This window comes from Arachis ipaensis, chromosome B5 (genome assembly GCF_059453495.1).
Source record: "Arachis ipaensis isolate K30076 ecotype BB chromosome B5, ASM5945349v1, whole genome shotgun sequence".
In the NCBI taxonomy this organism is placed as follows: Eukaryota; Viridiplantae; Streptophyta; class Magnoliopsida; order Fabales; family Fabaceae; genus Arachis; species Arachis ipaensis.
Window position 1 is genome coordinate 32,818,739 of NC_142440.1, and position 15,883 is coordinate 32,834,621.

Here is a 15,883-nt window from a genome sequence, read left to right on the forward strand (position 1 = left end):
CTTTGAGCATCAGTGGATAGGAGGGCCTAAAGGAATAAAATCCTGGCCTAAGCGGCTAAACCAAGCTGTCCCTAACCATGTGTTTGTGGCGTGAAGGTGTCAAGTGAAAACTTGAGACTGAGCGGTTAAAGTCAAGGTCCAAAGCAAAAGAAGAGTGTGCTTAAGAACCCTGTACACCTCTAATTGGGGACTTTAGCAAAGCTGAGTCACAATCTGAAAAGGTTCACCCAGTTATGTGTCTGTGGCATTTATGTATCCGGTGGTAATACTAGAAAACAAAGTGCTTAGGGCCACGGCCAAGACTCATAAAATAGCTGTGTTCAAGAATCATCATACTGAACTAGGAGAATCAATAACACTATCTGAACTCTGAGTTCCTATAGACGCCAATCATTCTGAACTTCAATGGATAAAGTGAGATGCCAAAACTATTCAAGAGGCAAAAAGCTACAAGTCCCGCTCATTTAATTGGAGCTATGTTTCATTGATCGTTTGGAATTTATAGTATATTCTCTTCTTTTTATCCTATTTGAGTTTCAGTTGCTTGGGGATAAGCAACAATTTAAGTTTGGTGTTGTGATGAGCGGATAATTTATACGCTTTTTGGCATTGTTTTTAGTATATTTTTAGTAGAATCTGGTTACTTTTAGGAATGTTTTCATTAGTTTTTATGTGAAATTCACATTTCTGGAATTTACTATGAGTTTGTGTGTTTTTCTGTGATTTCAGGTATTTTCTGGCTGAAATTGAGGGACTTGAGCAGAAATCGGATTCAGAGGTTGAAGAAGGACTGCTGATGCTGTTGGATTCTGACCTCCCTGCACTCAAAGTGGATTTTCTGGAGCTACAGAACTCAAAATGGTGCGCTTCCAATTGCGTTGGAAAGTAGACATCCAGGGCTTTCCCGCAATGTATAATAGTCTATACTTTGACCGAGTTTAGACGATGTAAAAGGGCATTGAAAGCCAGTTCTATGCTGCTATCTGGAGTTAAACGCCAGAAACACGTCACAAACCAGAGTTGAACGCCAGAAATACGTTACAACCTGGCGTTCAACACCAGAAAGAGCCTCTGCACAAGTAACATTCAAGCTCAGCCCAAGCACACACCAAGTGGGCCCCGGAAGTGGATTTATGCATAAATTACTTACTTCTGTAAACCCTAGTAGCTAGTTTATTATAAATAGAACTTTTTACTATTGTATTAGACATCTTCGGATCATCTTGGATTGTATTTTTGATCCTGTGATCTCGTTTTGGGGGCTGGCCATTCGGCCATGCCTGGACCCTTCACTTATGTATTTTTAACGGTAGAATTTCTACACTCCATAGATTAAGGTGTGGAGCTCTACTGTTCCTCAAAGATTAATGCAAAGTACTACTGTTTTTCTATTCAACTCAACTTATTCTGCTTCTAAGATATTCATTCGTACTTCAACCTGAATATGATGAACGTGACAATCATCATCATTCCCTATGAACGCGTGCCTGACAACCACTTCCGTTCTACCTTAGATTGAATGAGTATCTCTTGGATCTCTTAATCAGAATCTTCGTGGTATAAGCTAGATTGATGGCGGCATTCATGAGAGTCCGGAAAGTCTAAACCTTGTCTTTGGTATTCCGAGTAGGACTCTGGGATTGAATGACTGTGACGAACTTCAAACTCGCGATTGCTGGGCGTAGTGACAGACGCAAAAGGAGGGTGAATCCTATTCCAGTATGATCGAGAACCTCAGATGATTAGTCGTGCTGTGACAGAGCATTTGGACCATTTTCACAAGAGGATGGGATGCAGCCATTGACAACAGTGATGCCTCCAGACGATTAGCCATGCAGTGACAGCGCATCGGACCATTTTCCAGAGAGGATCAAAAGTAGCCATTGACAATGGTGATGTCCTTACATAAAGCCAGCCATAGAAAGGAGTAAGACTAATTGGATGAAGACAGCAGGAAAGCAGAGGTTCAGAGGGACGAAAGCATCTCTATACGCTTATCTGAAATTCCTGCCAATGATTTACATAAGTATCTCTATCTTTACTTTATGTTTTATTTACATGATATATATTGTAGCCCATATGAGTCAACTTAACTGAGATTTACAAGATGACCATAGTTTGCTTCATACCAACAATCTCCGTGGGATCGACCCTTACTCACGTAAGGTTTATTACTTGGACGACACAGTGCCCTTGCTGGTTAGTTGTATCGAAGTTGTGAATGAAAAACGATTTATTAAGACGTGCGTACATAGCTTTTGGCGCCGTTGCCTGAGATCACAATTTCGTGCACCAATGCCACCTCTAGCGATGGATGCCGCAACCCCGGAGTCCTCTTATGGAATCGAGGCAGTTAGTGCCCCTCCACCACCTCCCATCATACAGTTGATCATTTGACCTGATGGCAGCACATGATAAGTATCACTTTGAGTCTTATATATTTTCTGTTTGTTATTATTGCTAAAAGTGCCTTCAAATTGATTCTAGTTTAGTGGATTTAAGTTTGAATGGCTGAATGTGTTTTCTATTTACTGATTATGGTTATTGCTGAAAGTTCCTAGTTATTGTTTCTTGTTTAGTGAATTTAAGTTTGGTTTTCTGGTTAGGTGTTTCCTGTTTACTGATTATGGTTATTGCTGCAAGTGTTTGATTATTATTTCTTGTTTAGTGGATTTTGGTTTGGTTGCCTAGTTAGTGTTTCCTATTTACTGATTATGGTTACTGCTGCAAGTTCTTGGTTATTGTTTCTTGTTTAGTGAATTTAGGTTTGGTTGCCTGGTTAATGTTTTCTGTTTACTGATTATGGTTATTGCTGCAAATGCCTTGTTATTGTTTCTTGTTTAGTGGATGTAGGTTTGGTTGCCTAGTTAGTGTTTCTTGTTTACTGATTATGATTTTTGCTGTAAATGCCTGGTTATTGTTTCTTGTTTAGTGGATTTAGGTTTGGTTTTCAGGTTAGTGTTTCCTGTTTACTGATTATGGTTATTCCTATATTATTTTGTTTATGGATTGTTGTTAGGTTTGCACCGAACGACAACGCGTATACTCAGGAGATGACCAATGTCATCAAGTTGATGTACGACCATCCCTAGGCCAGCTACAAGAAGATTTCCGCTGAGATCAAAGAGCAATAATTTTAGAAATGAACGATAATTTTTTTTTTGTTTCAAATGTTTTTAGCTAGTTTATATCCTCTATTTTGATTAACTAATTTAAAGTTTCTTTGTTGCAGCTGCACTTTATATGGGACGCTCATAATCTTACCCTTAGGAAGATATTTGACCATAGAATGGGTCGGTGGCTCCAGCAGATGCTGGAGGATGTTGTGAGGGACAGGACCACCTAGCTTCGATCGGAAGTGAAAAAGGCTCTATTAGTTCATTGGGAGACCGATGAGGGGTTCAGGCATCAGCGTCTCACCAACAGAGCTAACATGGTATCGGCCAGGTCATCCAAGTATACTGGCGGCTCAGCGACCTTTATGAAGACTAACGCCAGGCTGGTATATAGTGACTTTAATTTTGTTAATAACTTAGTTATATTCTTTTGCATATCATTACTAGTCATCCTAATCATATTGTTTCAATGCAACATGGGTAGTCGAAGTTGTTAGATCGCGAGGCGACATTGGCGGAGACGTTCAAGTACACCCACACACTGAAGGAGAACAAAGCGAGATTTACTGATCAGCGGTCTTAGAATCATTATGTGAGTAAACATACATCTGATCTTCTGGTATAAAATTATTTGAGATTAACTATATATCTGTCGTACTAATCACAATAACTTGTGTTATACAGGAGTCCTATATACAAAAACTAGAGGCCGCAACTCAGCAGTCTCAGCAAAGTGGGGAGGATGCCATCGATGACTTTACAGCTTCAGTCGTCGATCCCGATGTTGTTTGGAGAGAGACTGGCTCAGCGCCGTACAAGAATCGCGTATACAGGTTGGGGTTGTTCTTCGCCAACACCCTTCGCACCTCAACGTTGGGGTCGTCATCAAGCTCTGCCATTAGCGAGCCGTCGAGCCCAAGGAAGACATGGATTTGAGTCTGCAGGTGCAGGAGCTTCAACGTAGCCTTCATCAGCAGGCTCAAGAGCTGAACAATTATCGAGAGAAGTATCATTAGATCCTCACACGTGTGACGAATACGGATGAGCTCAAGCTGGAGTGGAGGGAGTAGCGGGAGTGGCTTCAGTGTATGGAGGCTCAAATGGAGGTATACTAGACTTAGATGTGCGCTGCTGGCATCATCTCTGCTGGTGACAACACCGCTGCTAGTGGCACAAAAACATCAATGTCTTCTGCGTCGCCTCCTCAGGGCCACGGGACCGACGACGACGACGAGGACAACCTGGATTTGTAGTTATTAGTATTTCGTTTTATTGTTTCATTGTATTTATTTTATGTACTTGACTTTTAATTTATTTGAACATTTTATTATTTATTTTAAATAATAAGTTTTCATTATTTACGAATTGACCATTAATTGTGTGAAAAATAAAATTAAACAAAAAATAAAATTGACCATTTATTTCAATTTTTTTTTCAAAAAAATTGATATTTCCGTCGGATTTACCGTAGGAATAATCCGATGGTAATAGTGCAAAAAACAACATTTTTTGGCGCCAACAATATCTTTAGAAAAATTCGTCGATAACCAATTGGTTCTCCGAACTGGTAATCTGTCACAGAATTCGACAATAATTACCATCAAATAAAAAATTCTAAAAATAAATATTTACTGATGAGATTTATATCGTCTGATTCATTCTATATTTTTCTTGTAATGTCCTCAAAGGGACTCTGAAAAAAATGATGGTTAGGTGTTAGTCATCAAACTAAAAGCTTGTACTTTAATTGATAAACGATTGTTAAGTGTTAGTCGTTAAACTAAAGGTTTAGAGTGGCCTCCTCTTAGCGCTTGTCGACCTGTTTCGACCAGTTGGCTTTCTTGGTGTGAGTCGTCCCAGTTCAGTTTCCTATCAAAAGAAATTAATGTAATATTATATAATTGATATTATGTATTGTTAAAAAGTTAACATATGCCATCTTCTTTCCATGGCCACGTAGGTAGTAGATCCACCCTGTGTGCATTGATCCTTCGGTGATAGATGCTCGACTGGACCATTCCTTGGCCCTGGTCTTCCAATAGTCCTACATGGCCAGGATCCAATCGATCGGAGTACTTTTGTTGTGGATGTTCGATAAAATCTCTCAAAAACGCTTGATTGCTCTAAACTGCCAAATCCTGTAAATATGGAAATCTTCTCAAGGGAGAATATTAAAATGTTGCTACGACAAGACAATAAACCAGAATTAATAACATTGTAAGTTGTAATAAGCGAAATTATAAAAAAAAAATAACTTAGTTACCTTAAACAAGTCCCACTAGATCAAATTTTAGCTTGTTACATGAAAAGAGTTTAAATATAAGTAGGATTAACTCTTCATAATCATCATGTGTTTGTGGTCAATGTCTAAGATAGATAATATTAGTTCTTAATTGCTTGCCAAGAGATTTCTTGCATTTTAAGTTTCCTTCTCTTGCACGTAATTGCTTTGATTTTTATTGCTTTAATGTTTAATTTCTTGCATGTTTAGTTTTCACACTTTTGGTTGAGAAATTGGGTGTTTGAGTGGAATTGAGTTGTGGATGTCCATTCCGTATTGTGTGAGAATAGTTAATTGATTTGGTTTTCATTGATGCTAGTCTTTCACTAAATAATTAGTGAGTTGACTAGGACTAATGGATTGAGATCAATTATGCTCTTTTGACTAATTCTCAAGGAGGATTGACTAATTTGGATTGATTCCACACAATTGCCATGTTTGTGGTCCATAACTAGGATAGGAATCCTAAATTCCCTAATTTTTGTCAAGAGTTGCCATTTACATTCCTTGCATATTTATTTGCTCTCTTACTATTTACATTTCTTGCCAATTGCTATCATCCAATCCCCATGCTCTCCTTCATAGCCAACAATTGTACATTTCATTGCAACTCCTAGGGAAGACGACACGTGAGTCAAAATACTCTCGATTTATATTTGGTTTGAATTGTGATAATATTTGATTGATGATCAATTGTTGGGTTTGGACTATACTTGCAACGTCAATCCTATTTTTAATGCGAAAATTCAAACCTATGCTTTTGGTCATTGTCAAAATTTTGGCGCCGTTGATATCATACTAAATTGAATTCTTTAAATTCGATTTATATATATAGTTAAATACATACTAATTCGAGCATAATGGATTCGATTTACCACTAGCCACCGTTGAGCATAAATCGAATTTATTACATTCGATTTACTAAAAAGACTGTAAATCGAATGGACTTAATTTGATTTAGTAGTGCACCATGTAATTCGAATCATATTGATTCGATTTAGTGTTATGAGGGCTAATTCGAATTCGATGAATTCGATTTATACTTAAATTCGGTGCACCATATAATTTAAACACATTTGTTTCGATTTAGTACTATCATATCTAATTCAAATTGAGTGAATTCGATTTATATAGAAATATTATTGAAGATATCTACGCAACGTTATTTGTTTGGGAGACATTAACATTGATTTAGTTTATGTATGTGCTTTTCCCTAAAAATTAGGCAACATTAAATAGTTTAGGACATAAAATAGTACTTAATCATTTAATTTAAAAAAAATGAAAAAAAAAACATTTGTTATGGTACGCCTCCTGCTAAGAAAGGGACATTATTATTGAAGTAAAAAAGCGACATTGAGGTTTATTACTAACCGAACTGATTGATACCCTTGGTCTATTCCTTGGTTTCATTCTCCTTTCATTTCATTCTTTGGTTTCTGCAATGTGTGAAAGAATCAAAGTCAACAAAACATTGGATTCGATTAGAAAATCAAAAAATTATTTTCTCAATTTAGAAAAGCTCTTTAAGTTGATTAGATTATTTCATACTATAAGAGAATTCTTTGTAAATTGTGAGATAAAACGGTCAATGCCAATATAATAACTCAAGAGAAAATATGCAAATACTTATTAAATAATTTTATTATGGCACTGTGATAAGCGGATATTTTATACACTTTTTGGTATTATTTTTATATAGTTTTTAGCATGTTTTATTTAATTTTTATTAAGTTTTCATAGGTTTTAATGCAAAATTCACATTTTTGGATTCTACTTTGAATTTGTGTGTTTTTATGCAATTTCAGGTATTTTCTAGCTGAAATTGAGGGGCTGGAGCAACAGTCTGTTTCAGAGGCAAAGAAAGTACTGCAGATGTTGTCTGGATCTGATCTCCTTGCACTCGACAGAGCTTTTTTTGGAGCTACAGAAGTCCAAATGGAACGTTCTCAATGGCTATAGAAAGCTAACATCTAGGGCTTTCCAGAAATATATAATACTTCATACTTTTCTTTAGAATAAAAGGCCCAAAACTGGCGTTCAACGCCAGCCATCTACCTCAGTCTAGGCGTCCAGCGCCCACAAGGGAGTAGCCGGCGTTCAAATGCCTAAGAAGGACCCCCTAGCAGGCATTCAACGCCCATGGAGTCTCCTAGCTCGTGGATCTCATCAAAGCTCAGCCCAAACACTCACCAAGTGGGCTCTGGAAGGGGATTTTAGCACTAGAAGATTGTTTTACCCTTCTTATATAATCCTTAGTCATTAGTTTAGTATTTAAGGGATATTTTACATGATCTTCAAGGACCTTTTGACACTTTACACGCTTATCATTGTATTCTCTATCAGTATGAGTTTTTAAACCTCCTAGGTTGAGGGGAGGAGCCCTGCTGAGTTTTATGGATTAATAAAGTACTACTGCTCTTTCTCAATTCGTGTTTGATTCTCTATTCTAAGATGTATCTTCGTTCTTCATTCTAAGACCGCGTGCCTGACAACCGCCTGTGTTCTTCTTAGAGAAACTCTGTGAATAATGGTGTAGCTCAGAAGAGAGGAGTTCTTGAAGTAGACACTTTGAATGCCATATTGTCTCAAAACAAGATCTTGACCCAGCAGGTCAATATGACCTCTCAGTATTTGACTGGAATGCAAGCTGCAGCTGGCAGCACTCAAGAAGCTTCTTCTGAAGTAGAAGCTTATGATCCTAACCAATCCACCATGAAAGAGGTGAATTACATGGGAGAATCCTATGAAAATACCTACAATCTCTCATGGAGGAATCATCCTAACCTTTCATGAAAGGATCAACAGAAGCCTCAGCAAGGCTTCAACAATAATCAAGGTGGAAGGAACCAAAATAGGTTCAAAAACAGACCATCATTCCCATCTTCTCAAGGGAATATGGAGACTCCTAAGCAGAGCCTCTCTGACTTAGTAACTATAGTCTCCAACCTCTCTAAGACCACTCATAGTTTCATTACTGAAACAAGATCCTCCAACAGAAATTTGGAGAAACAAGTTGGTCAGCTGAGTAAGAGGATCCCCGAGACTCCTCCTGACACTCCTCCTAGTAACACTAATGTGAACCCAAGAGAAGAGTGCAAGGCCATCACCACAGAGACTAAAGCCGAATCTAGAGAGACTGGGATAGCGTCGATTGCCAGTAAAGTGCATCTCACTGGGCGTTCAACGCCCAAAATGGCTAAGAGCCCGGGGCTAAACGCCAGTGAGGAAGCCTTCACTGGACGTTCAACGCCCAAACTGGCAGGGACTCTGACGTTGAACGCCAGTAAGGACACCCCTGCTGGGCGTTCAATGCCCAAAGAACCAGCAGAACTGGCATTGAATGCCAGTGATGGTATACCTCCCAAATGTTCATTACCCACTGAAGCTGTCCATATCTAAGAACTAAAGGAAGCCAAGGCTCATGAAGAGACCATAGAGGTTCCTTTGCATGCACTCTTACAATGTATGAGTTCTGATGAATACTCATCCTCGGATGAGGATAAGGATACTTGGGAAGAGCAAGTTGCTCAGTACCTAGGAGCTATCATGAAGCTGAATGCCAAGTTATTTGGTACAAAGCCTTTGGAGGAAGAACCTTCATTGCTTACCAAAGAGCTAAATGCTTTGGTTCAGCAGAGGTTACCTCAGAAGCTTCCGGATTCTGGACGTTTCCTAATTCCCTGCACCATAGGTACCATGATCTTTGAGAAGGATCTGTGTGACCTAGGGTCAAGCATAAACCTCATGGCACTCTCTGTAATGGAGAAGCTGAGAATCTGTGAGGTACAAGCTGCAAACATCTCATTAGAGATGGCAGACAAGACAATGAAGAGGCCATATGGTTCAGTAGAGGATGTCTTGGTGAAGGTTGAAGACCACTACATCCCTGCAAACTTCATAGTCTTGGATATTGGAGAGGATGATGATGAATCTATCATTCTAGGAAGACTTTTTCTAGCCACTGCAAATGCCATGATTAATGTGGCAAATAGAGAAATGGTCTTCCAAATAGGGGAAGACTACACCTTGTTCAAGATTTCCGAACCCAACTCCCTACCTAAAAAAGAGATAAATGTGCAACACTTAGTCTTCCAACCATCTCTTTCAGTGCAGAGCTTTACTAAGCCCCCAAACATCAATTCTAAGTTTGGTGTTGGGCAGCCATTACCAAGCACTGAGAACAAAGCTACTAGGAAGAAAGTACCTAAAGACTGGAGGGACAAGTAAGTCCCCACTGAAGGCCTCTCACCTGGCATGAGAGTTATCTTCACCAAGAAACCAGTCATACCACATATAGTGAGTCGTGTCCTGTCTCTAGAGCATGTGGAGCTCATTCATGAGAAGACAGGTAGAAAGTTCACTGTAAGGGGAGAAATTCTGAGCCCATACTCACCTCCGTAAGGAGCTAACTGTCAAGCTAATGACGTTAAAAAAGCGCTTGTTGGGAGGAAACTCAACCATAGTTATTGTTTATTTTTTTCTTTGAATTTATTTTCTTTAAGTTATTTCTTTAGGTTCGTGATCATATGCAGTAGTTAGAACAGAGATAGAAAGGTTCAGCATTGAAAACAGAACACTCGGAATAGATTGTCTCGCTGGCGCTGAATGCCAGCCAGGGAGCACTGGCTGGGCGTTCAACGCCCTAACTGGCAAACTTGCTGGCGTTGAACGCCAGCTATGGGTATAATGATGGGCGTTCAACGCCCATGCAGAGGGTAGGGAATCCGAATTCCCTAGCCTCTCAAGACCATTGGGTCCCACAGCATCTGTACCTATGCCATTTCTTCACTCTTCTGTTCACACTTCCCCATGCACTCTTCCTTATAAACCCTAGCCCAATCAAATCCATATCACTTCTCCAAAACCATCATAAATCCCACCAACCCCCACCCACTTCAAAATCAAATTTCCCTCCCATTTACCCCACCCATGACCGAACTCAACCCTAGCCCACTCCTATAAATACCCCTCTTACTAACCCTTCATACACACAGCTCTCGTACACATCCATAGCGCCCTTGGCCTAATTGCTTCCTCCCTCCTTCTCCTTCTATTTTCTTCTTCGTCTCTTTTGTTTATTTTTGCTCGAGGACGAGCAAAGCTTTTAATTTTGGTGTGGGAAAGCGTTGCTTTTTTCTTTCCATTACCACTTATGGCACCCAAGGTTGGAGAATTCTCTAGAAAGATGAAAGAAAAGGCCGTAGCCGCCACCTCTGAATCTGGAAGATGGAGAGATTCATCACCAAGCCCATCAAGACCTCTTCTATAAAGTAGTGGCAGAGAAGAAAGTGATCCCTAAGGTCCCTTTCAGACTCAAGAAGAATGAGTATCCGGAAATCCAAAGAGAGATCCGGAGAAGAGGTTGGGAAGTCCTAACCAATACCATTCAAGATGTTGGGATCTTAATGGTGCAAAAGTTCTATACTAATGCATGGGTCACAAAAAATCATGACATTAGTGTGAACCCAAATCCTAAGAATTGGAGCACCATGGTCCGAGGGAGAATCTTAGATTTTAGCCCTGAAAGTATGAGGTTGGCATTCAACTTGCCTCTAATGCCAGGAGACCCACATCCTTACACTAGAAGAGTCAACTTTGATCAAAGACTGGATCAAGTGCTCTTAGACATCTATGTGGAAGGAGCACAGTGAAAAAGGGATTCCCAAGGCAAGCCCACTCAACTAAGAAGGCTTGACCTCAAGCCTATAGCTAGAGGATGGTTGGAATTCATCCAACGCTCTATCATTCCTGCCAGCAATCAGTCAGAAGTGACCATTGACAGAGCTATCATGATTCATTGCATCATGATTGGGAGTGAGGTAGAAGTACATGAGGTGATACCTCAAAAACTGTACAAAATTGCTGAAAAGCCTTCCACCAAAGCAAGGTTGGCTTTCCCTCACATCATATGTCACCTATGCAATTCAGCTGGAATTATCATAGGAGGAGACAAATTCATTGATAAGGACAAGCCCATCACTAAGAAGAAGATGGAACAAACTAGAGAGCATGCACATGAGCCTGTGCAACCGCCTCAGCATGAGATCCCTGAGATGTCTCAAGGGATGTATTTTCCTCTTCAAAGCTATTGGGATCAATGGCATACTTCTCTTGGAGAACTAAGCACTAATATGGAGCAATTGAGGATGTAGCATCAAGAGCACTCCACCACCCTCAATAAAATTAGAGAAGATCAAAGGGCTATGAGGGAAGAACAACAGAGACAAAGGCGTGACATTGAAGAGATCAAGCACTACATTGGATCCTCAAGGAGGAGCACTAGCCGCCACCATTAAGGTGAATTCGTTCTCTTAATCACCTTACTTATTTTAATTTTTCTGTTTTCTGTATGTTTTATTGTCTGTTCACTTGTTCTTATTGCATGATCATTTCTATCTATATCTTAAAATTATAAAATATTCCATATGTCTCTCACCTTACTTAAAAAGAATATTTTATTTGAAAAGAATTGAGAAATATATGAATTTCAAGTTTTATAATAAGAATAGTTCAATTATTTCGATGTGGTGGCATTGCTTTTGTTTTTTGAATGTATGAATAAACAGTGCATGATTGAAATTGGAATTAAGAATGTTAGCTCTTGAAAGAATGAGGATAAAAGTGAAATATTATTGGTAATATGAAAAATCCAAAAATTGATTCTCGAAGCAAAAAAAAAGTAGCAAATAGAAAAAGAATAAGCATGTTGCAATAAAAGAAAAAAAATTATATGCATGCGAAATATATATATATGCAGAAAAAGCCGAAAGCTCTTTAAACCAAAAGGAAAGAGCAAAAAGCCAATAACCCTTTAAACCAAAAGGCAAGGATAAAAGGATCCAAAGGTCCTAAGAGTACGCTTAAGAACTCTGGACACTTCTATCTGGGGATTCTAGCAAACCTGGGTTCACCCAGTTAAGTGTCTGTGGCATTTATGTATCCAGTGGTAATACTGGAAGACAAAGTGCTTAGGGCCACAGCGAAAACTCTAAAAAAGCTTTGTTCAAGAATCTAAAAGAGCTAAACTAGGAGAGTCAATAATATCATCTGGATTCTAAGTTCCTAAAGATGCCAACACTTCTGAGTTTCAATGGATAGTGAGATGCCAAAACTATTCAAAAGGAAAAAGCTACTAAGTCCCGCTCATCTAATTGAAATTGAGCTTCATTGGAAACTTTGATATTTATTGCATCTTACTCTTCTTTTTATCCTACCTTTGTTTTAGTTGCTCGAGGATAAGCAACAGTTTAAGTCTGGTGTTCTGATGAGCGGATATTTTATATGCTTTTTGGCATTGTTTTCATACAGTTTTTAGCATGTTTTATTTAAGTTTCATTAAGTTTTCATAGGATTTAGTGCAAAATTCACATTTTTCAATTCTACTATGAGTTTGTGTGTTTTTATGCAATTTCAGGTATTTTCTGGCTGAAATTGAGGAGCTGGAGCAAAAGTCTGTTTCAGAGGCAGAGAAAGTGCTGCAGATGCTATCTGGATTTGACCTCTTTACACTCGACAGAGCTTTTCTGGAGCTATAGAAGTCCAAATGGAGCATTCTCAATAAATATAAAAAGCTAACATCTAGGGCTTTTCATAAATATATAATAGTCTATGCTTTACTTCAGAATAGAAGGCCCAAAACTGGCATTCAATGCCAGCCATCTACCCCAGTCCAGGCGTCCAACGCTCACAAGGGAGTAGCTAGCGTTCAAACGCCCAAGAAGGACCCCCTACCAGGCGTTCAATGCCCAAGAAGTCTCCTAGCTTGTGGATCTCATCAAAGCTCAGCCCAAACACTCACCAAGTGGGCTTTGGAAGAGGATTTTAGCACTAAAAGACTGTTTTACCCTTCTTATGAAATCCTTAGTCATTAGTTTAGTATCTAAGGGATATTTTACATGATCTTCAAGGACCTTTTGACACTTTACACGTTTATCATTGTATTCTCTATCAGTATGAGCTTCTAAACCTCTTAGGTTGAGGGGAGGAGCTCTGCTGAGTTTTTTGGATTAATAAAGTACTACTGTTCTTTCTCAATTCGTGTTTGATTATCTATTCTAAGATTTATCTTCGTTCTTTATTCTAAGACCGCGTGCCTGACAACCACCCGTGTTCTTCTTGGGTTCGTGTGAATACGTAACTGGAAAACATTGAACCACTAGCTTAATTATATCTCTCTTAGACAGCTAATCCACGACTTCATTGGGGACGTCTCGAGACACCAGTACAGCCGAGGTATGGGGAGATTAGAGTCTTTGTGGTAGAGGCTAGAACACAAAGGCGCAGCATTCTCTGATCCAGAAGATTCGACCTAGTTTGTGAAATTTTGAGTAGGATTGATGCACCACTATTTCGTGGTATATCTTGTACTTAATTGAGTGGATTTTATCCACTAAACTCACACTTATTGATAGAATTTTCATGTTTTACATTTTCCTTCCTGATTTTGTGTTATGATTGGAAACATGTTTCTTTGGTCTTAAATTTGCTTTGTTTAATCCTCTCTTATTACCATTCGATGACGTGATATTTGTGTTAAGTGATTTCAGGATTTATTAGGTAGAAATGAGTTAGAGGATGGAAAGGAAGCATGCAAAAGTTGAAGGAATAAAAGAAATTGAAGGAACTGCAAAGCTGTCAGCCCTGACCTCTTCGCACTCAAACGGTCATAACTTGAGCTACAGAGGTCCAAATGAGGCGGTTCTAGTTGCGTTAGAAAGCTAACATCCGGGGCTTCGCAATGATATATAATTTTCCATAGCTGCCCCAAAGACAAGTGACTCACATGCGTGACCTGGCAAAAATCTAATCCACGCTCACGCATGGACGACGCTCACGCGTGACTTTTTCGCATTCTGGACGTATCTGGGTTGTTTTTGACCCAGTTTTCGGCCCAAAAAACACAGATTAGAGGCTATAAAGTAGGAGAATCAATCAATTCATTAAAAACAACATTCATAATTCACAATTTTAGGTTTTAGATGTAGTTTCTAGAGAGAGAGAGGCTCTTTTCTCTCTCTTAGGATTTAGGATTAGGATTTCTCTTAAAGGTTAGGTTTACTTCTTCTGCATTCCAGGTTCTATGTTCTTTTAGATTTAGTTTTTCTTATCTACTTTTATTTATTCTATTACTTTAGTTGCTCTATTTCTCTTGGTAATTACTTATTTAGCCAATTTGGCTTATGAACTCTTCATGTTAGATTTGAATTTATGTTTAAATGTAATTTGAGGTATTTCAGATTTATGATTGTTTTCTTCTATTTATAATATAAATAATTTAGATTTTTCTCCTTTGCTTTGGTTGAGTAATTGGTGACACTTGAGTTATCAAACTCAGTTGTTGATTAATTGGAATTTGCTGATTGATTTGGATTCCTCTAAAGCTAGTCTTTCCATAGGAGTTGACTAGGACTTGAGGAATCAAATTGATTAGTCCACTTGACTTTCCTTTATTTAGTAAGGGTTAACTAAGTGGGAGCAATAAACAATTCTCATTACACCTGATAAGGATAACTAGGATGGGATTTCCAATTCTCATACCTTGCCAAGAGTTTTCTTAACTATTAATTTATTTTTCTTGTCATTCAATTTACTTGTTCTTTAATTCAAAAATCCCCCAAAAATACACTTTTTCTCATAACCAATAATAAATCATACCTCCCTGCAATTCCTTGAGAGATGACCCGAGGTTTAAATACTTAGGTTATAAATTTTATTGGGTTTTGTTACTTGTGACACCCAAGAATCACAGGCTCGCCTCAAGGAAACAGTGGATCAATTTCATGCAAGGAGACACTAGAAACTCTCGTGGACAGTGAGAAGCATGACTTTGTATTGGAACAATTGGAGGAAGCCGTAATCGTTAAAGAGGAAGAAGTGGTCGAAGACTTAGGAGATGCGGAACGTCCATGGGAAAGCCCAGTCATAGAACCCCCTTCTAAGGAGTTTGAATTTGATGTTGAGGAGGGTATACAACCTCCAAGGCATATCATGGTTAAAGACTTTGAAGGGGATGATCAAGAGATGGATTCAATCATTGATGAATTCTTATCTACATTTGAATCCTCTTCCATTGGACTTGACAGGGAGATTAAAGAAGAAGAAGCACAACCTCCCATGCCCTTGGTGAACAATGAAGAAGAGATCGAATTGGAAGAAAGCTACCAAGAAGAAGAGGTTGATATTGAAAAAGCTTGCAAAAAGGTGGAAGTTATCAAAGAAGAGCCCAAGGGAATGAAGCTGGAGATCACCTTGCCAAGGTTGTTGGAGACCTCTCCCCCAAAGCCATCACCATCCATCCCTTCATTCAAGTGGGTAAATCTCTCATCTCTAAGCTTAATTAGCCCACTTGAATATGCTTTGCTTGAGACGGATGGGCAACTTAGAGCTCTTTGTGGCTATAAGAGTAAGAGGGAGGTGGTTAGTGGTTGGCAACACAATCCTAGGTTCATTGTGGTAGGAAGCTCATGGCTGAATTATCATGGTT